Here is a 22,181-nt window from a genome sequence, read left to right as displayed (position 1 = left end):
AGATTGGGGACGAAAGCGCTGTTGACGCAGCGAAAACCTGGGTTTTCCCCGTCACGTATACACAGGGGATAAATCAACAAGGACAAGCCGTCCAAGTGGGAGCATATTCGCCTCCCGACTGGAAGCTGCTAGCCCAGCTAAGACAGACAGTGAGTCAGTTTGGTTTCCAGAGTGAGCCAGCTAAGCAGATGCTAGATTTCTTGTTCGATACATACCTGCTGTTGCCAAATGATATGAGAAGTATAGTGAAACTGATTTTCACGCAACATCAGCAGTTGCTATTTAACGCCCACTGGCAGGCTCTTGTTCAGGAGTCAGTTGCAACACAGAGGGGCCCGGGAGATCCGTTAGCTGGAATTACCATAGACGAACTGATGGGATTGGGTCAATACCGCAGGACAGAAGCTCAAATGATTTCGGGACCCGACAAGGTTAGGGAAGCCATGCGTCTAGTAAGGAGTGCCATCGGTCAGGTCAAAGATAGCTCAGGCATACCCATGTATATGGGGATAAAACAGGGAAGAAATGAATCCTTTGGGGACTTTGTAGATAAGGCTGCTGCTGCTATTGAAAAGGCAGGAGTCCCAGAGTATATGAGAGGGGCGCTACTAAAGCAATGTGCGTTGCAGAATAGCAATGAGGCAACAAAAAGGGTATTATCAACTTTAGGAGCCAATTGGTCGATAGAAGAGGCATTGGAAAGGATGGCTTTACAGCCGACAGGGGCACAGGTTTTCTTAGTTAATGCACTAAAAGAAATAGGCTTAGGGCTACAGAAACAAGCCGAGTCCACACAGTCACAGGTGTTAGCCGCTCTTGCTCCGCTCCGTGCTTCCACAGCGGCCCCAGCCACGTCGGGCGATCACCGACCTCCTTCGGCGCGCTGCTACAGATGCGGAGGAAAAGGTCACTTCCGACGTGAGTGCCGTGCCCCAGGAGTATGGTGCCAAAACTGCCAGAACAACACGCATAACACGTCAGCTTGTCGCCGCAAGTCGGAAAACTCCCAGCGAAGCGCGCCCGGCAGCCGCGCCCGAACACAAGTAGCCGCCGTGACATCAGCGCCATCTCCTGTCTACAACCAGCCACAACAGGGAGCCTGGGACTCGACCTGGCAGCCGCAGTAAAAACATCTTTGATAACAGCTCGCCCTGTCAAAGTCCCAACTGGAGTTTATGGCCCGATAAATATCAAAGGACAAGCTTATGGAGGACTAATAGTGGGACGCTCGTCGAGCTCCATTGTAGGACTGTTTGTGCTACCAGGTGTCATCGATGCAGACTACACGGGAGAAATACAAATAATGGTTTATACTCCTTTTCCTCCTCTGACAATTGAGGCAGGTCAGCGTATTGCTCAATTTATTCCACTTCCACAGTTGAGCCGGGGTGTTCAACCACAAAGACAAACCCCACGTGGAGACCAAGGATTCGGATCATCAGGTATTGCTATGCTCACAATGGATCTCCATACCAGACCCAAAAAGGAGGTGAAACTAACCTATGCAGGAGAGACAATAGAAATGATGAGACTCCTAGACACTGGGGCAGATACCAGCATTGTCTCACCAGAAAAATGGCCCCACAACTGGCCATCGCTGCAGACCACGGATACCGTGACAGGCGTCGGAGGATTCACCCTTGCCAGAAAAACTCCTCCAGTAAGGGTCACTATAGATGGGCAAAATTTGGTGACTGTGTTGTCCGTAGTTGCGTTACCACCATCGGTACATTGCTTGATTGGAAGGGACATTTTGGCTCAGATGGGGGTCGTTTTATCCAACGAGCACCCTTTGGGGTAATTGCCATTGCTTGGACTTTCCCAATCCCAATCACCTGGACTACCAATGAACCGGTAATGGTTAAGCAATGGCCTCTAAAAAGGGAAAGTCTAATACAAGCACATCAACTCGTAAAGGAACAATTCCAACAAGGACATTTAAAACTCTCAACAAGCCCATGGAACACGCCAATTTTTGTGATCAAAAAGAAGTCAGGAAAATATCGTCTTCTACATGATTTAAGAGCAGTAAATAATCAGATGGAGGCAATGGGGGCATTACAGCCAGGCCTCCCCAACCCAGCAATGCTCCCACAGCATTGGCCTCTTCTGATCATTGATCTAAAGGACTGCTTCTTCACTATAGCCTTACACCCTCAAGATACTAAAAGATTTGCATTCACCCTACCAGCAATAAACAGAGAAGAACCTGATAAACGGTATGAATGGACTGTTCTTCCACAAGGAATGGAGAACTCGCCTACCCTGTGCCAACTGTATGTTGATGCCACATTACAACCATTGAGGATACAGTGGCCCAACACAATTATTTATCATTATATGGATGATATCCTCTTTACTCAAGAATCAGCATTTACAGACACTCAGATGCAGGAAATTCAAAGCACCCTAGCAAAGGCATCCCTCATAATAGCTCAAGAAAAAATACAGCGATCCACACCATGGAGGTACTTGGGGTGGTCTATCACAGGCCAAATCGTACGGCCACAGAAGCTCCAGCTTGCAACAAAGATCACCACTCTAAATGAGGCACAGCGACTGCTAGGAGATCTGCAATGGCTCAAGCCGATTGTTGGGATACCCAACTCCTTGCTAGACTCCCTCAGGCCACTACTTAAAGGAACTGACCCAACCGCACCCGTAACCGTGACCCCGCAACAACATGAAGCCCTCAAGGGTATTATACGCTGCATCGATGAGGGGTTTGTCTCTCGCCAAGATATCTCCTCACCCATCGATCTTACCATCTGGAGTACTGCCAACCACCTACTCGGTGCACTCACACAGCTACAAAAGAAAACGCGGGAGACACGGGTACTAGAATGGATAACCCCACCTTTTTGGGACACTATAACAGCGCTGCCCGTGAGACGCTAAGGCAGCCACCACCGAATTGGGCTGATTGGATTGAGAGCCACGCCCACCAAGAAGAACAGCCTCTCAGCAGCCGTCCTTGTTGTGCGTGTGGGGGGTCATGGTGTGAAGCCTGGGTAGCCCTAAAGTGCGGGGGCTGTGGGGACTGCTCGTGGGTGGAACAAAGAACAGTGTTTAATTTGTGGTGCTGGAGGTGTCAAAGTGACGACCTAAGAAATTCAAATTGGGGTCGGGCCCTAGAAAAAGAAGCAGGAGTGCCATATGCCCAGGTACGAAACCTATACGAGACACCAGAACAGCTCCTGTTAGCTTGGGCCCGGTGGGAACTTACCAACTAGATTAAGAGGCAGCACATCTATGCAAATTCACACATTATCACTGCAAGATGCAGACATAAAGTCCCACACCTGCCTTGGCCTCAGGTAGGACCAATTAAGCCCGGTACAGACCCAGAGGAAGTATTAAATCAAAGTATAGAAGAGGTGAAACAACTGCAGATAACAGGGAACAATACAGGGCGTAAAAAGAATAGGCCGCCAAAGAAATCAAAATGATGATCATTGCACTGCTTATGCTTGCTAACTTTGCTCGCACAAAATCTTTTTCAATGCAGCATGCGCCTCAGGAGAACGTATGGGTAACATTCGCTAACATAACAAAGCAAGAATCAATCTACTTAAGTCTAGGGGAAGTACAAAATCCTTTTAAAACCTGCCTAGTAAGGTTGCCAGTATGGTTGCAAGGAGTTCAAGGGAATGTGCTGCATGAATTTATCTAACCACTCTGAGTCCATCCACAAAAAGATACAAAACATGCAGCAGAAATTACACAACCTAAAAGAAGAAGATGGTTGGGGCATTGACGAGTGGTTAAAAAGCCTAGGTCTTGGGGGATGGATTCGAACCGTTATTAAGTATGCTATTATGGTGTTAGATATATTCTTGTGCTTAGCTTTATTGCTACCTTGCTTGATAACATGCTTACAAAATTTTATTCAAAAGACTATTAGCAAAGCTTGGCATGCCACTCTTCTAGCTCAAAAAGAAAACGGGGGAAGTGTAGAGAGCCTGGTGCAGGAATAGCTGGAAGAAAAAGGCCATAGTCAGATCAACTTAGTAAAGCTAGCAAAGTGGGCCTCAGTCTCACGGATACAGTGTCCTTGAGATAAGGAAGACACGCAGAATTGAGAAAAACATGAATGCCGAAGTGCTTAGCTAAGTCGCACAGCTAGACCAATGATGAGCTCAGATTTTGCACTATGCATGAGCTAATTAAGCACTGTATTTAATCGCCACTCTGCGTATCAATAAACGAGACTTTGCTGATGACCGAATTGGTGTCCGCGTCTCCCTTCTCCGACAGGTATTGATTATCATTTGTGTTCTTTTCTCCCCTCATTTTCTGTAGAAGAGACAATTTTTTGTTTGTTTTTGCATGTTGTATGCTGCTTCTACTTCTGGCTTTATTTTTTAATACACAGAATATAAAGAGAGCACTGCTGGATAATGAGAGGGCAACTGCCAAGCTACTCTTGAATCGAATGAAATCAGAGCTTGAGAAAGAAAAATGGCATCAACTGAAATGGCAAGGGAGAGTCAAGGACTGGAAGCTCATGCAAAAGAAGTGTGTAGTTCAGAGTTTCAGGTCAGAAATGTGGCAGTCTTCTTTTGGACAATGAGCAACACAAAGTGGCTAGTGTTCACTTTTGGTTTCTATCAAAGTAATACTTGATCATTTTTTCTTTCTACGTGATATCACGTATGATATCACATATATCATGTGATTCCATTCTACATATCTACTTTCCATCCTGCAGAGAATTTATGGCAAGTGAAGAAATACAGAATCCCCCAACTGTGAATATGGAAATGGAAAAGTTGGTAAAGGAGCAGATGGTACTCAGTGAACAGAGACTGAAGGTTTTGCAATATATCGGGTATGGCAAAAGAGGGGATAGCATAAAGGAAAACAATTGTTGCTGGAGTTAATGAAGGACTTGGCTACAAAATGCACTTTGCTTCCTGTGAATGTGTGATTGATAAATGCAGCAGTAAGGCACGGTCTACATCTATTTCTGTACAGCTCTTTTGAATGGAGAAAATGCATCCTTGATTTTCAGTGCCCCAGCTACACTTAATAGGTGGCGATCAGGCTCTAAAAATGGAGGAATGCAGAAGTAAATCTTGAAACCTAGTAGAAATGGACAAAGATGGGTGGAGAGCTAGAAGTTGGTGCTTTTGTCAAGGCATTTTTTTCTCCATGGCGTGGGATTTTATTTGCGTAATAAATTAAGAGAGGAGTCTGGATAGAAATCTAACGTTGCTACGTTTGAATATCCATCCTGAACACAAGACGCATTGGTGTGGGTGCAATGCATTAAGGTCTTTACAGGGAGGTTTTTTACGGTGGATGTAGGAACAAGGTAGATGACAGTTAGTTCCTAATCGGGCAGTAAACACTTGGTCTTGAACAACAACAATCTCAGGTTTATTTTCATTGCCAAGATGGCTGTAAATAAAAGAAAGCCCAGTAGTATGGATATTCGGATTCATAATTTTATATTTGAAGTACTGAGTGGTTTGTATTTTAGGATACCTGACTCTTGTTTCCTACTTTGATAGCACCTTGTTGCCTCCAACACGTGCCAAATCTGATGGAAGCGAATGTTGCAGAACTCTGGAGAATTGAAACAAAAGTCTAGGTAGGTCGGAAAATCCTAAGAACAGTCTGGAATTCAAGCAATATTTTCTTTTCTCCCTGGCAACGATGAGGCAGACAGTTGCTTTGAGAGTGCATGTTTGCTCTATTCTTTGTCCCGTGTGTTCCCACATACCTTCTCAGTTGCTTGGAGGCGGCAGTAAGAGCCAAAGAAGCTGCCTGTGGCATGGCTTTCCTTTGGCCAGTACAAACACCTGTGCATGGTGAGATCTAGCAGGAACTGGCTTGGTTAGAATGAATCTGGGGGAAATCAAAAGTTAATTTTGACATGGATCCCTTCTCAATCATACAAAAATACTCCTTTTTAACTCTTGCAGAAGAAGAGGGGAAATATGAGAAGAAGAGGGCAAGTATTGGAGATACTTCCTTTCTCTGTGTCCTTGCAGCATGCCTTCCCTCTCTGTGTCTGCCTTCTCTTGCTCCAGAGCACATCCTGTTGGGATGTTTGTAGCCTGTATGGTAGCAAAGAAGTTGGTAGCGATTGTAAGTACCTTGCTACTTTGAAGCATAATGATAAAGAGCTGTGTATGAAAATGTCTTGATTTCTATCGCTGGTAGCGTCTGGTGTCTGTGGGCAAACGTCCGTAGGCACTGCTGGGATCTGTTCCGTGTGCTGAGATTCAGCACATGGCCTCTGTCATGTTTCCATGTCACACTGCACTATGAAAGATGGGAATTTTCACTGTGCTCTGTTCCATAGCATTCAGACAGCCCTAATGTGGAGTGCGTGGAGAAAATGAGCATCCAGTATGAGCTGTTTGAGGGCAAATGTCAGGAGAAAGGGCAGATGTGCAAGTTGAGTGCCACAGCTTTTGGCTGTGATAGCCGTGGTCCAATGTGTCATTCGAGTAAAATGCGTCTGAGGATGCACCAAACATTGAGATAACGAGTGGAATTCCTTTTTAACCTCTGCCTTACTCTGTTCAAAAAGTAAGCCATCCATTTGGTTTCACAGTAGTAGTTGGTATTTGTACTTGAAATGTGGAAAAGCCGTAACCAATGCCGGTAATGGAGTGCTGTCCTACATGAAATCAGTATTTCTTCTGTGCATGTCAATAATTTGTTCTTCTTTTCCTTCAGATGACCCTGTTGGATATGAACATTTGCACAGCAGAAGATGCTGAAGTTGTGCACTCCAACATGCTTCAATGACTGAGAAACTAAAATGTAGGTTTGAAGAAGAAGTGGAGCTCGTGGATGTACGTTTCTTTTATTTGATGACATATGTTTTCATCACTCCTTGGGATTAGTCTGTTCTTCCTGTGCTCCCACCTGCAATGCCTTCTGCGTGGTAGGCTATTGATGTCACCTTAGAAAGAGGTCCATAGTGTGACAAAACACTCCAAAGAAACAGTTTGGTGTGGAAGAGTTTCATGTGGAAGTGTTCATAATTCTTGTGTTTATTATTTGTAATATAAATACATTGTATTTTTATGATCATTTGTTTCTGAAATACAGATGATAGTGATGAATGACGTATGGCCCAGCCTGCTTAACATCAGACTTTAGGAATAGCTGGAAATGATCTCCCAAATGTCTTCCAATCTTTTCTATACATAAAAAACGTCGGGCAGTTGTTTCTAAAGGAATAAATTATAGAATGTGATTTGGTGCTTTATGGTGCCAGAATAAACGGAAGTTTTGATAATCCGCATTCTTAGCAGTTTTCTTGGAGACTGATTTTTTTTACTCTCCAGATAGAAGACGCCATGTTGGATACCAGTCGTAAAATTCCAGGCAGCCTTTTATCATCTTACATATCCTCTTACTCATTCATTTCACCTTCCAGCAGTTTAGAAAGAACTTGTTCACTTGAATGTTTTTCTTTGGAGTGATTTTAAGGAGACGGCTAAATGGCCATCATACAGGTAGAAACATAAAATCAAGGGTGTGCTATAAAGACAGGACTTCTTAATGCAAAGAGCCCTCTGAAATTCAAAATACCTGCTATAAAATTAAAAATGTAATCTCTGACTTTTAGATGGGAATTTCTACTCTTCAGTTTCATTCTGTCAGGTGCATTTTTGCTACCTGCTTGATTGATGCTGTATGGACAGTCCTGTCTTATTCTTGGTATGGCAACAGTGATAGAGATCACTGCTGCTTTCTGTAGAAAGTGGCTGCAAGTTCCTATTACGAGATCTTGTGCAGGTCTAGAGTCTGATTGGATGTGAGGTTCTCGTTTCAACAACCAACTTGGGGTGGCAGTGTCAGAGGTGTTCATTATCTAGGAAGATTTTCATAGGCGATGAGTTTCGCTGAAGTAGCTTTCTCTTCTGGGTGGAGAATATATGTGCATAATTAACTTCCTTGAATCCTAAATAGTTGGGGAGATTTTAGTATCTACGAAACCATTTTTACTAGCTTTTTTATGTGGCCTTAGATGATGAAAGTGATCTGGATACAATTTTAGAAAAAAGGAAAACAGTGAGCTGTGAGGAAGAGCTGAAGGAGTATTTGTAGAACACCCTTTCTTCTTGAGATCAAATTAGAACAAGGTATGAATTTTGTATCGTCAACTTAAAAGGTAGAGCATCTTTGAACATTGGTTGCACTACTTAGGCCTTTTTTTAATGCTGTTGTGTGAAGGTATGGAAAAAGAGTGCTTTTCACTTCATGTAAGCATATAGAATAATGTCCCTACTGAACAAGGTTAAGGCAAATAATGACCACGGTTTAGGAATGGGACAAAGGAAGACTGCTATCATTCAAAAACCATAGCACATCAGTATTACTGTGCATACCATCACATCCATGCCTTATTCAGAAGGTCAAAGTAGTAGTGCAGATTCTCGGATCACCGGAATCAGAAGTTGGTCTGCACCATCATCTCTTCACTCATAGATTTGATCTCATTCAAAATTCTAGGAACTCAGACGTTTAAGATAGCCAAGCACCTGCAACTTTAAAAACCATCTAAAAATTGGTACAATACCAGTCTCCTTCCTGAAGATCTTAGCAGCAGCTCTGAAGCCATAGAGGAAGCAGCACTGTTCACACACCCAGGAGGTCTTTTGAGGCTTTTTCTCGGCCCTAAAATGGGGTTCTTCACCCTTCCTCCGGTCTAGCTCAGGTGTTAGGGTGATGGCTCCTGGGGCGCTTGCCTCATGGACTTAAGTAAGATAACAAAAGAGGCTCTTTTCCCTGATGAAGTTACAGGGTTTATTTCTCGTGGGTAGAGAGGAAAAGAGGGAGCAAGAGAAAAAGAGACAGAGGTCAGGGGGCACAGATCTTTTCTAGGGTCTGAAAAGGGGGGTGGGGAGAAATTGGATCCCAGCCAGCCCTGTATGGCCAGGAGGGGAGAGGGACCAAGATACAGGGCATAGCAGGGGTCACGGAATGTACCATTTGCAATGCATCTAGGAAATGCAACATATCCCGGTTTTTTGTTTAACAAAGTTGAAAGAAGGATATTAGTTTCTTTCTAATTATGGTTTTGCCCACCTCTTGCAGTTGGTGGGAGGGTTAGATTGTTCGGAGATTTTCATTTCTATGTGATTGACTTCTGAGGTAGAGGGAATGAGACCATTAATGGCCTTGAAAACTAAGTGACGTAGGATCCCGAACGCCATTATTACAAGTAAAATAATAACAAAAATTAACATAATTGTTTTGACTTTAGATGTCCACCACCCTGTGAGTCCCCAGCCTTTGAACAGTCCATTGAACCAATCTTCAGATTCTTGCTTCACTTGTCCAATCAAGTTGTTCATGTTTCGGAGGGCAGCATGGATGTTAGGAGCTCTCGAGGTCAGGTCCATACAGCAAAGTCCTTCAAATTCCTGGCACTCATGTCCGTGCATTAGCAAGAGAAAATCTATAGCAGCACGATTTTGTAGTGTGGCCTGCCTGGTAATTTCCTCGTCTTCTAGGAGGGAGCTGATTGTGGTGGATGTTAAGTTTGCCTGTTTGACTACCCAACACTCTAGGTGGCCCAAATCGCCCAGAGCTTTAGCTGCTGCAACCCACGGAAGAAAAAGGGATGCATCAATTCTTTTGGACTTGGCCCAATGGAAAATTTCAGAATCACAGTTTGGGTCCAAATTGTCTGCACTTCTTTTTTGGATTTTATTACCTGATTTGTATTTGTGAGTCCAATCGTTTATTAAGGTTTCATTGGGTGCCAACAGGGACAATCGACCGAAGGTGCATGGCCCTCCTAAGAGCCGAGAAGGGATCCCTGCCCACGCCCGGTCCCCACAAATTAAGAACAATGCCTTTGGGAGGCTTTTGGGGCTTGAATAAGTTGGGGTATCAGCTGCAATATGGCTTATAGTATTGCACCACCTTTTGGCAGAGAATTCCCCACGATATTGCATTATGTTGTGGATTTCTTTTATGCTAGAAGGTTTTGGGAAGATCCTAAAGTGAATGCAATATTGTGCTGGGTAGGAACCTAACAGCTCTAATTCTTGGGGTTCCTGAGCTGCTTTGGGCAAACTTGGCAGCAACTCCTCTATGGGGTTTTTACTTACTCCAGCTTGCTGCCTATGATTTTTGTGTGATGAAATGGTGTGTGACTCAGGAATTTCATTGGACATTTGTGTTTCAAAACTGGCTGAATATTCTCCAGCCTTCAATGGGATTCCTACCAGGCAGGTGGACATAGGGTTTGCTATTGCTGCTGCTGACAGACATATGTTTTCTTGTTGGAGCATCTGTTCCAGGGTCACCCAAATGTTCTGACGTGGTTGAGGGACGATCCATGCAGCTGCCAGAATGTTCAGTGTTAACAGGAAGACAGCTTGGATGGGGTTCATGATGGGACTGAGAGAAGAGAAGCTTTTCTCTAGAAGGAAAGACAAACATTATAAAACCTGTTAAAAGTCTCTATCTACCGGAATGTCATCCTTTAGGAGGATTTCTTTTTCTTTTTTCCGGCGGCGTCTTCTTTTTGAAGCCACAGCCACCTGCTCCTCATTCCCCTCAGCTGGAGCAGGATGTTTGGGAACAAACGGTTTCACCCACTTTTGGGGAAACCACCGAGGGCCGGAGGGAGTGGATACGCACGCATAGCCACGTAGCCAGGTAATGAGCTCATAGGAACCTTTGATTTCCCAGGTTTCTGGGTCCCTAATCAAAACTGGAGGATGTTGGGATAACTTGAACTGTTTACCACTGTTAAAGTGACGTACCACAGGTGGACTCACGTTCTCAAATGAACAATTCAGGAAATTAAGAGTAAACATGGCTTTGCAGAGCTTCTGCTGTGGAGACATCCATGCAGTTGAACTGCTCTGTTTAGCCAAAACCTGCTTGAGCATCTGATTGGCTCGCTCAACTACACCTTGGCCTGTGGAGGAGTGAGAGGCGCCAGTTTTATGTTCCACTCCCCACTGCTGGACAAATTAGAGGAACTCCTTGGACTTATATGCTGCACCCTGATCAGTTTTCATTTCCTTAGGGATCCCCAATACTGCACTAGGTGTTGTTTGGCGTGCATTGCCCTTTCTCCTGCGTGGGCAGAGGCATAGACTGCACCTGAATACGTGCCAATGCTAACATGCACATATTTGAGGCGACCAAAACTAGGAATGTGTGTGATGTCTGTCTGCCATACCTCACAACTGTGAAGACCTCGGGGGTTTACCCCCATGCCCATTGAGGGCATGGTCTGGAGCTGACAGTTGGGACAGGTGGCCACAATGGCTCGAGACTGACTCTGTGTTAGCTGGAACCGGCGCATTAGACCTGGTGCATTTTGGTGATACTGCTGGTGGCTCAGCTTTGCCTGTTGGAAGATGTCAGGAAGGCGTGCTTGTTCTGCTGGGGTTGCAAGGGAGTCTGCCTGATGGTTCCCTTCTGCAATTTTGCCTGGCAAATCTGTGTGTGACCTCACATGCATCACATAGAATGGGTGTTCTCTATGAGAAATCAAATAAATTAGTTTGGAAAGCAACCTGAAAAGCTGCTCATTCTAGATGTCTCTGAGCACTGCCTGCTCTGCCCTGGACACTACCCCCGCTACATAGGCTGAGTCTGTTACCAAGCTGATTGGGTCTGAGAACTTCTCAAAGGCTCTCATGACGGCTGCCAGTTCAGCTTCCCCATGCTGAGTTTGAGGATCTCTCCAAGTCATCACCGACTTGTGGGACGCCCCAGATGCATCCGTGAACACTGTGAGAGCTTTGAGTGGTCTCCGACTCCTCACGAGGAATGAGGTGGAATTCCTCATTGAACAGCTTGTGAGATGGGGGATGGACTGATATTTGTCCTCTATAGCCGTCCAGGGCTAAGTGGAGACTGGCATTGCTCTGGAGCAAGTGCTCAAACATCTCTTTAGTCAATCTTTCAGGAGAGTTCCTCCCCTCCTCAGACAGTTTGACTGGGAGGTGAATACATGTGAAGTCATAGACAGCTAGTTCATACAGTCTCATCCTTGCATTCCGAATCAGCTGAGCTATTAACTCTTGTGGCTTAGTGATAGTTTTGGGTCTCTGGTGGGAGAGGAAGACCCACTCTATCATTAAGAGTGACTCTCTCTGCTCCTTGATCCATTGGAGTATTAACCCGTGTAAGTGTGGCAGTTTTCCTAGGACAATGAATTTGAAGGGCAGCTCGGGCTGGTAACGGTGAGCTTGCCTCTCTCCTGAAGTCTTTTGTACCTTTTCGATTGCCGTCTTTACCTCTGGGGTCAGTTCCCTGGGAGAAAGCAGCTCTCTCTCCCCCTTCAATAAATTGAAGAGAGGTTCTAGGTCCTCATTAGTGAGGCCTAGCCAGGGCCTAACCCAATTCAATGACCCACACAGGGAATGGAGATCTGCTAAGGTTTTTGGATTACAATTAATTTCCAATTTCTGCGGAACAATGGTCCGTGCAGTAATTTCCAGGCCCACGTACTTCCAAGGTGGCTTCCTTTGGACTTTGTCCTCCTGCAATTCAAATCCAGCAGAGGTTAAAACTTTAACCACTAGGTCAAGTGTGTCTTGGAGTAGAGAGTTATAGGGGGAACACACAAGCACATCATCCATGTAATGCAGGATGATGGGCTCCCCTCTCTGGGCACGCACCTGGGACAGCAATGAGGCCACATGCCACTGGCAGATGGAGGGACTACATTTTAATCCCTGGGGCAAAACCTTCCAGTGGTAGCGCTTCATTGGGGCTTCTCGATTGATGGTAGGAACCGAGAAGGCGAACCGTGGGGCATCCTCGGGGTGTAGGGGAATGTGGAAGAAACAGTCCTTGATGTCTAGAACAGCCATTTGCCGATCTCTGGGAAGCATTGTTGGAGAAGGTATCCCAGGTTGGAGAGACCCCATGTCCTCAATTACTTTGTTTATTTCCCGGAGGTCGTGGAGCAGCCTCCACTTATCTTTCCCTGGTTTCTTTATCACAAAAACCGGGAAATTCCACGCACTTGTGCTCTCTTCTATGTGGCCTTTAGCCAAATGCTCCTCCACAAGCTCCTCAAGCGCCCTGAGCTTCTCCTTACTCATTGGCCATTGTGCTACCCATTTTGGGGCATCATCTAGCCATTTCAACTTTTGGGTAGGGCGCCCCACAGTGGCCGCCTCTAAAAATCCCGAGTAGATTTAGGAATGATCAATTTCACCCCCCACTGGGACATGGTGTCTCTCCCCCATAGAGGGCATTTATAATCTGTAACAAATGGAGGGATGCTAGCCAGTTTTCCATCCGACCCTTAAATTTGTACGATGCTTTTTGATATTTTTGCCAATTTTACTCCTCCTACACCCTGGATTCTGCCTGCCACAGGCTGAAGTTCCCAATGTGACGGCCACATCCTCTCAGGTATGATAGTCACATCAGCACCCGTGTCCAGTACCCCCTCCACATGGAGGTGATCTGATCCACGGGTTAGGTTGCATGCCAGAGAAGGTTTGTCCTCACCCACCACTTCTGCCCAGTAGACTTCAGGTGATTTTCCATCTACTGGGACCTCCTGTGGAACAGGAATGGCCTGGGCAAGGATTTGTCCCTCAACCAGGTAATATGGTGGTAGAGGACATCGTGCCAGGAGAGTGAGGCCTGTTATGCTTCCCTTGATGGTTATGAGAACCACCTCAATCTCTAGGGGTGTGTGTGCTGTGTCACTGACAACAAAGCACTCACTGTCCAGTTTCATGTGGTTTAACGTCACGTCCTGTGTACTGTTAGGTAAGTCCACTGTTATGACTGTCCTATCAGGTGACCTGAAATGAAAACCTTTGGTAGTCACAAGCCTAAAACGGCGTGTGGCTTCCAAATCTTGTTAATTGAACATTTGATATTTTCATTGCCATACATCCCCACACCCTCTATCCCATCCTCCCCCTTTTTGTTTATTAAGAGAGAGTCTTTTGTGAGTGTGGAGCCCGCCGCATTTATAGCCGAGCGCGCTATTGTGTTAATAGCGGGTACGGGCAGTAAAGCTACTTTTTTTGTTTGTTGGTCTTCTTCTGTTTTTGGTTGTGTTGGCAGTCCTTGGTGATGTGTCCTGGCTGCTTGCACTGGAAGCAGATGATGTGCTGCAGTTGCTCTGGTGACATTGGTTGCTTCTTGGCTTCTGGTGTTACAGCTGCCATGGTTTTTGGGTGTGCCAGTCCTGGATTTCTTTCGTGTCCACTGAGCAGTTCTGCTTTCCTGGCGCAGGCTTCTATCATTTGTGCTAAGCTAGGTGCTGGCTCCAGGGGAAGGCCAAGGATAACCCTACGGCAGGTTTCATTAGCATTCCTCTGAGCCATTTCTTTAATTAATTCAGCTTGTACTACTGGATCAGACACTTGTCTTTCTACTTGTGTACGAAGGCGGTCCACAATCTGTAAGAAATTCTCAGAAGCAAACTGTTTAATCTTAATATAACTGCCTTTAGTATCTACTGTTGGTAATTGATTAAAAGCTTTTTCTGCAACACTGCATATTTTATCTAGGACAGACTTGGATAGTACTCTTGTTTGGCTTTCAGAGCAATGCCAATCTTTTTCCCCACATAGGTGTTCATATGTCATATCATTATTATCAGCATCTTTTGCCTTATCTGAGCTTTTTTAAAGCTCTAGTAAAAGCACTTTCAAAGATCTTTTCCACAGGCTTTCCCATAGATCATATTCTGAAGGAGTTAACAGACATCGGAAAAGCTCTTTGATATCATATGGAACCAGTTTGTTTGAGTTAAAGGTGGCTCTCATCATGCCTTTAAAGATTTCACTATTTCTACCAAATTCTCTTTGTACTTTACAAATTTCTTTTTTATCTTGATAGGACAAAGGTTGATAACTTCTTTTACCGTTTCTTTTACCAAGATAAACTACAGGAGCAACTGATGGTATATACTCTTTTTCCTGGTGTTGACTTTCAGGGCTGGGCATCCCCCCCCCACCCGGCCCGGGAGGCTGCCCACCCCCCCCCCCCCCACCACGGGGACACCATCCGTCCCCCAGGGGCTGTGAGCTGATCCCTCCCCACCCCCACCCCCACTGAACTCAGCAGGGGCTCCACTGCCCTCCCCCACCCCGCTGCAGCTTGGAGGGAAGGAATGTGAAACCGGAGCAGGGGAGGGGTGGTGGGGTCCAGGGTTGCAACACGTGTGGTCGGGGTTGCCGGGTGCCGTGCAGGGCTGGGTCTTGGAGGGGGGGGGCGGTGGATCTGAGGGCGGGGATGGGTTCTGGGAGGGGACAGGCTTAGGGGCAGGGACCGGAGGGTGAAGGGGGTTGCAGGATGAAGGAGGAGACACGTGGCTGCCACCATATGGGGGACCCACCCTCTCCCTGTACCGCATGGCCAGAGCTATCTGGGACCACGACCCTGACCTGTCCAGATATGGCCACGTGTCCGTGGCCCAGAGGGGAAGGGAACAAGGAAGGAGAGCTGATAATTTTCGAAAAATTGTCAGAACCGGGATACTGGGGAGGACTCCTGGACTTAGAACAGTCACAGCCGTGCTGGGCGCCCTGCACCTCTCAGGGAGACCCGCGGGTCCTTTCCAGGTCCGGGTTATAGGGTTTTGGGGAAAGGGAAGGTGAGTTTGAATCGTTTTGCTGCTGCTGTCTGTTGTTTTCTGTCTGAATTAAAAGTTTCTGAATTTGTAAGAATATCGGGAGGAATACAGAGGCAGTTTTATCTCAATTTTCTACTTTTAAAGTTAATTAATTTCCTATTTCATCCCAAAATGAAATCGAATTTATATTTTGCAATTCAAGGTCAGATTTTTCAACAGACAGCCAGCTGGCAAAACGGGCTAATTTTTTATTAGATATTAAAACATTTCCTGAACTTAATATTTCCCTGAGTTGGTTTTTTATACTCTTTTGTAAGGCAGATTGCTGTAAGCCCATGGTGTTTAGCAATTTGCACTATATTCACACCACTACAGTTAAAACACAGGAAAGGAGTTAATTGTTAAGACGTGCTAGGTACTCTACGGTTTTTAGGCTTTACTGGATGCGGAGCCGATGTTAATTTCGCTTTTTTTTTTTTATTTCGGTAAAACCTATGTGGCGCCAGTGCCGCTGTAGGGACGGACCCCGCCGCAAAAACCCGTAAAAACTGCAAAAACTGTAAAAAACAAACCTCTGTGCCCCAGCGTTGAAACCGACCAAAGCTGTCTGCCTGCCACGTTGCACCTGGGTGACTGCATCCAGCCCCCCCTCAGCCCGCGCGCACGTACCACGTGGCCGCGGGCTCCTGAGCCGCGGGCACACTGCAAACACGCCCGCGCCGCCTCTCCTTCCGAGAACGGTGCCGGGCCGGCAAAATGCCACTGGTGAGACCCCCCCCCACCCCCCCCGGAGCTCCGGGAACCACCCGCTGCTAAAGGACGCTTTCACTCACCTTTTCTCTTGCAGGGAGAGGCATCTGTGTAACTGTAGTGGGACTACGTCAAGACCGACCTCTCTGGGCTCCTGACAGGCTGCCGGTTCATGCTGAAAAGTCTTTGAACTGCACAAACTGCAGCTTAAAGAAATTTAAGCTAGTTGATGAGCTCCAAGGCTTGTTGAATCCCAAAAATAGGAGTCACAATTGAAGGTGGGGTGCTCTGTAGAGACTAACCACGTAGGGGCGCCAACTGAGGCTTTTTCTCAGCCCCAAAAATGGGGTTTTTCACCCTTCCTCCGGTCTAGCTCAGGTGTTAGGGTGAAGTTTCCCTGGGCCCTTGCCTCATGGACGTAAATAAGATATCAAAAGACGCTCATTCCCCTTATAAAGTTACAGGGTTTATTTCTAGTGGGTAGCGAGGGAAAGAGGGAAGGGAAAAAAGGAGGGGGAAAAGAGGGGAAAAGAGACGGAGGCCAGAGGGTACTGACCTTTTCTAGGGTCTGGAAAGGGGGGGCGGGGAGATATTGGATCCCGGCCAGCCCTGTATGGCCAGGAGGGGAGAGGGACCAAGATACAGGGCACAGCAGGGGTCACAGAATGTACCATTTACAATGTATCTAGGAAACGCAACACTGGACAGCATGGTGTCACCTACCACAAGCTTGGGTAATTCAAGAATCTTATGCCCTTTTCTACGCCTCACTCAATGCCCTCAGGCAATGCCTCACGTTCCAGGCACCAAAATCTGTCTTGGTTTGAAAGACAGGTATGGTCTAAGGAAAGGCAAGTGCCCCCTTCCCGAGATGCGGAATGCAACCCCCTCCCTTTTAATTATTTTAGGTCTAAATCAGAAGCCTTCAGGCAGGAGGTGTGGGGATAAGGGTAACAGTTCTTGACTGATATCCAACAAGGCAGAAAAAAACACAACAGGTATAAAAATTGGCAACAGAACAGAACAGTATAGCTCGGGTCCAGTCCCTTTTGGCTGCAGGCCGTCTCCCTGCTCTCATTTACCGGTGCTGTGGGGGCAGGGCAGGTCCTGCGCAGTTGAAGAGGGCTGGATGGTGGCTGCGGCCCAGGTGTGAGAGGGATGGGAAAGTGACTCCCCCCCTCACGGTGTCGGTCGTTGTGCTCAGCAGGGTGTCCTGAGATAGTAGGGTGAGGTGGAAGAGCAGCAGAGCGATGTCCAACGGCAGGGAGCGTGGATCTCAGTGCTGGGATGGCAGGGGAGATGACAGATCGGAGCCCGGCCTGTCCTCCCACTCCACGAGCCAAGCGAGAGAGAGTGCCCCGCTCCAGACCCTCTGTCCCACCTTTCCTTTTCCAGTTCTCCCCCCTCCCCCTCCCCCCACCCCCATACGAGAGAACATTATCTGTCGTTTTAAGGTGTAGCCACAATAACTTAGCATAACAATGGGAGAAAATTCCACAGAAAGAAAAGGGAACAATTCAACCCCCAACAATGCCCAATGCTCCATTAGCACTTTTGTGTAAGAAGCTATTGGAACTATTAAAAACAAAAATAATATTCAAAAATGGGGAAATTAGTTTGGAGGTAAATGATCCGCAATATGTGGAACTGTTAAATGTAATGCTAATAACCAAAGATATTGTGGCTGAAAACAAAGAAGAAATTATTAAGAAAATAATAGATCAGCTGCTCCCTGGGGTGTGGGCCTCCAATATACCAGCGAGAGCAAAGAATGCTCTACCAGTACAAATCCGGCTTAAAGAAGGAAAACCACCAGTTAAAATTAGACAATACCCCTTAAAAAAGGAAAGTAGGGAAGGGATTAGTCCAGTTATTAAGAACTTTTTGCAAATAGGACTACTAAAAAAATGTCAATCTGATTTTAATACTCCTATTTTGTCCGTAAAAAAGCCCGATGGATCATACAGGTTAGTACAAGATTTGCGAGCTGTTACCAGCGGTAGCCAACCCCTACACCTTGTTAACTCGTTTAACATCCAAACTAACCTGGTTTACTGTTTTAGATTTAAAGGATGCTTTCTTTTGCCTTCCTCTCCATGAAACCAGCCAGAAATTTTTTGCATTTGAATGGGAAAATCCCAAAACTGGATGTAAAACACAGCTCACATGGTGTGTACTACCCCAGGGGTTCAAGAATTCCCCTACCATATTTGGAGAAGAGCTGGCAAAAGATCTAGAATCCTGGGAAGCTCCATCAAGAGAAGGACAGCTGTTACAGTATGTGGAGGACCTCCTGATAGCTAGCAAAACTCAAGAAACATGTATGGAGTGGACGGTAAGCCTCCTAAATTTTTTGGGGTCTACAGGGGTATCGAGTATCCCAGAAGAAAGCCCAGATGGTGAGACGAACAGTTGTCTATCCGGGCTATGAGATTAGTGCTGGACAAAGAACCTTGGGACGGGATTGCAAGGAAACAATATGCCAGACCCCAAAACCCCAAACAGTGAAAGAACTGAGAACCTTCTTGGGCATGACAGGGTGGTGCAGACTGTGGATTTACAATTATGGGCTGTTAGTCAAACCCCTATATAACTTGATTACAGAAGGAAGCAGAGATCTCCAACGGATGAAAGAAGCAACATGAGCCTTTGGCCAACTAAAGAAGGCTCTCATGTCAGCTCCAGCCCTGGGACTTCCAGATGTGAGTAAACCATTCTTTCTGTTTTCTCACAAAAAGCAGGGGATTGCTCTGGGAATACCAGCACAAGACCTGGGCCCGTACTGGAGGGCAGTCGCCTACCTCTCCAAACAGCTGGACACGGCAGCCAAGGGGTGGCCAGGGTGCCTCAGAGCTGTTGCAGCAGTAAGAGGCACACAAATTCACCCTAGGCCAGAAGCTGCAGTCCTGGAGGTGAAAGGAAGACATTGGCTTTCCCCACAAAGATTTCTAAAGTACCAGGCCATACTAGTAGAACAAGATGATGTTGAAATTGTGGTAACTAACACTGTCAATCCAGCTTCTTTCCTCAGCGGGAGTATGGGAGAACCAGTGATCCATGACTGCCGGGAGACCATTGAAGCCACTTACTCCAGTCGCCTGGATCTGAAGGACACCCCTCTCGAGGACGCTGCAACTTGGTTCACTGATGGGAGCATCTACATCATCAGTGGAAAAAGATATGCTGGGTATGCGGATACCACAATAGAGAGGTGATAGAGTCTGGACCATTGATAACAAACACCTCTGCACAGAAGGCTGAAATAATCACTTTAACCCAGGCCTTAGAGCTAGCTAAAAGAAAAGAAATCAACATGTATACACCAAAAAGTGAGCTCTGAATTGGAAAAAGGAAATGAGCTGGTGGAGAGAAAGGCAAAAGAAACAGCTAAAGGTAAGGTAATTATTAAAACAATTGAGGCAGCTTTAATTCTAGATGGGCAAATTTCTATGGAAGGTAAGCCAAGATACAATAAAAGGGACAAAAAGCTCATTAGAGAAGAAAACAGGAGTTATAACCAAGAGGGGTGGGCTATTACAGACAGAAGAAAAGGTAGGCTTGTGATCCCCTCTTACATGTTATGGTTATTAGTGAAAAAGAACCATGAGAAAACACATTGGGGAATTGATGCTCTGTACAATTATTTGAAAGATCAAATCATGGCCAGAAACTTGCAAGGTGCAGTAATTCAGGTGACTCGCCAATGTAGCCTTGCCTCCAAGCTAATCCCAAGAATATTCCTAAACCAAAGCCTGGACAAATTGAAAAAGGCTATGGGCCTGGGCAACAATGGCAAATTGATTTTTCAGAATGTCTTGGTTTGAAAGACAGGTATGGTCTAAGGAAAGGCAGGAGCCCCTTTTCTGCGATGCAGAGTGCAACCCCCCTCCCTTTTAATTATTTTAGGTCCAATTCAGACACCTTCAGGCAGGAGATATGAGGATGAGAATAACAGTTCTTTACTGGTATTTAACAAAGCAGAAAAAAACAACAACAGCTATAAAAATTGGCAACAGAAACAGTCTAGCTCCACTCCAGTCCCTTCTGGCCGCAGGCCGTCTCCCTGTGCTGTTACCGGTGCTGTGGGGGCAGGGCAGGTCCCGCGCAGTTGAAGAGGGCTGGGTGATGGCGGCCGCGGCCCAGGGGAGAGAGAGGATGGGGAAAGTTACTCCCCCCTCACGGTGTCGGTCGTGGTGCTCAGCAGAGTGTCCGGAGGTAGTAGGGTGAGCTGGGAGAGCAGCAGAGCGATGTCCAAAGGCAGGGAGCGTGGATCTCAGCGCTGGGATGGCAGGGGAAGATGCCAGAGCAGAGCCCAGGTTGTCTTCCCACTCCAGGAGCCAAGCGAGAGCCAGTCCCCCGCTCCAGACCCCCCTATCCCACCTTTCCTTTTCCGGTTCCCCCCCCCTCTCCCTCCAGCCACCCCCCTACGAGAGAACATTATCTGTCGTTTTAAGGTGTAGCCACAATTACTTAGCATAACAATGGGAGAAATTCCACAGAAAGAAAAGCAAAGCATTCAACCCCCAACATTATCCACCCCTGAATTTCTCCCATACTAATATGCTATATCAAATTAAACTGTTACATTATATATACATACATGCAGTTAGAGACATAGGCACAGTACTATAGGTATTTCACCCTAAAACAAGGTCTCCTTGGGGTATGCATCTGGTCTCTCCATTCTTTTGCATTACCCACCAGGTGCAACCTGGTCCTTGAGCGAATACAACTCCATGGATGGGATTGTCTTTGCTGGAGGCAGGATTCACCCAAACAGTTTTTCCTAGCATACCTCTCATGTGTACCACTGGAACCTTATCTCCATTCGATATTCCCAAGGGCTCAGATTGGGCAGGGCCTGCTCGGTTAGTGGAACCTCGGGTGTTCACTAACCAGGTGGCCTTTGGTAGATTAATCTCCCAGTTCTTGAAAGTTCCCCCACCCAGTGCCTTCAAGGTGGTTTTAAGCAGGCCATTGCACCGTTCAACTTTCCCTGCAGCTGGTGCATGGTAGGGGATATGGTACACCCACTCAATGCCGTGTTCTCTAGCCCAGGTGTTTATAAGGCTGTTCTTGAAATGAGTCCCATTGTCTGACTCAATTCTCTCAGGGGTACCATGCCTCCAAAGAACTTGTTTTTCCAGGCCCAGGAGGGTGTTCCGAGCAGTGGCATGAGGCACAGGGTAGGTCTCCAACCATCCAGTGGTGGCTTCCACCATGGTCAGTACATAGCGCTTGCCCTGGCGGGTTTGAGGCAGTGTGATGTAGTCAATCTGCCAGGCCTCTCCATACTTATATTTGGACCATCGCCCCCCATACCAGAGGGGCTTCACCCGCTTGGCCTGCTTGATGGCAGCGCATGTCTCACAGTCATGGATAACTTGAGAAATACTGTCCATGGTTAGATCCACCCCTCGGTCTCGTGCCCACTTATATGTGGCATCTCTGCCCTGATGACCTGAGGCATCATGGGCCCATCGAGCCAGGAACACCTCTCCCTTGTGCTGCCAGTCTAAATCTATTTGCGACACCTCTATCTGTGCAGCCTGATCTACCTGCTCATTGTGTCGGTGTTCCTCATTAGCCCGACTCTTGGGGACATGGGCATCTACGTGACGGACTTTCACAGGCAGCTTCTCTACCCGGGTGGCAATGTCTTTCCATTCATTGGCAGCCCAGATTGGTTTTCCCCTACGTTGCCAGTTAGCCTTTTTCCACCTTTCCAGCCATCCCCACAGAGCATTGGCTACCATCCATGAATCAGTGTAAAGGTAGAGTTTTGGCCACTTCTCTCTTTCAGCAATGTCCAGGGCCAGCTGAACAGCTTTGAGTTCAGCAAGTTGACTCGATCCACCTTCTCCTTCGGTAGCTTGTG

The sequence above is a fragment of the Sturnus vulgaris genome, chromosome W (genome assembly GCF_052056855.1).
Source record: "Sturnus vulgaris isolate bStuVul1 chromosome W, bStuVul1.hap1, whole genome shotgun sequence".
Taxonomy (NCBI): domain Eukaryota; kingdom Metazoa; phylum Chordata; class Aves; order Passeriformes; family Sturnidae; genus Sturnus; species Sturnus vulgaris.
Note: the sequence above shows the minus strand (reverse complement) of the source record.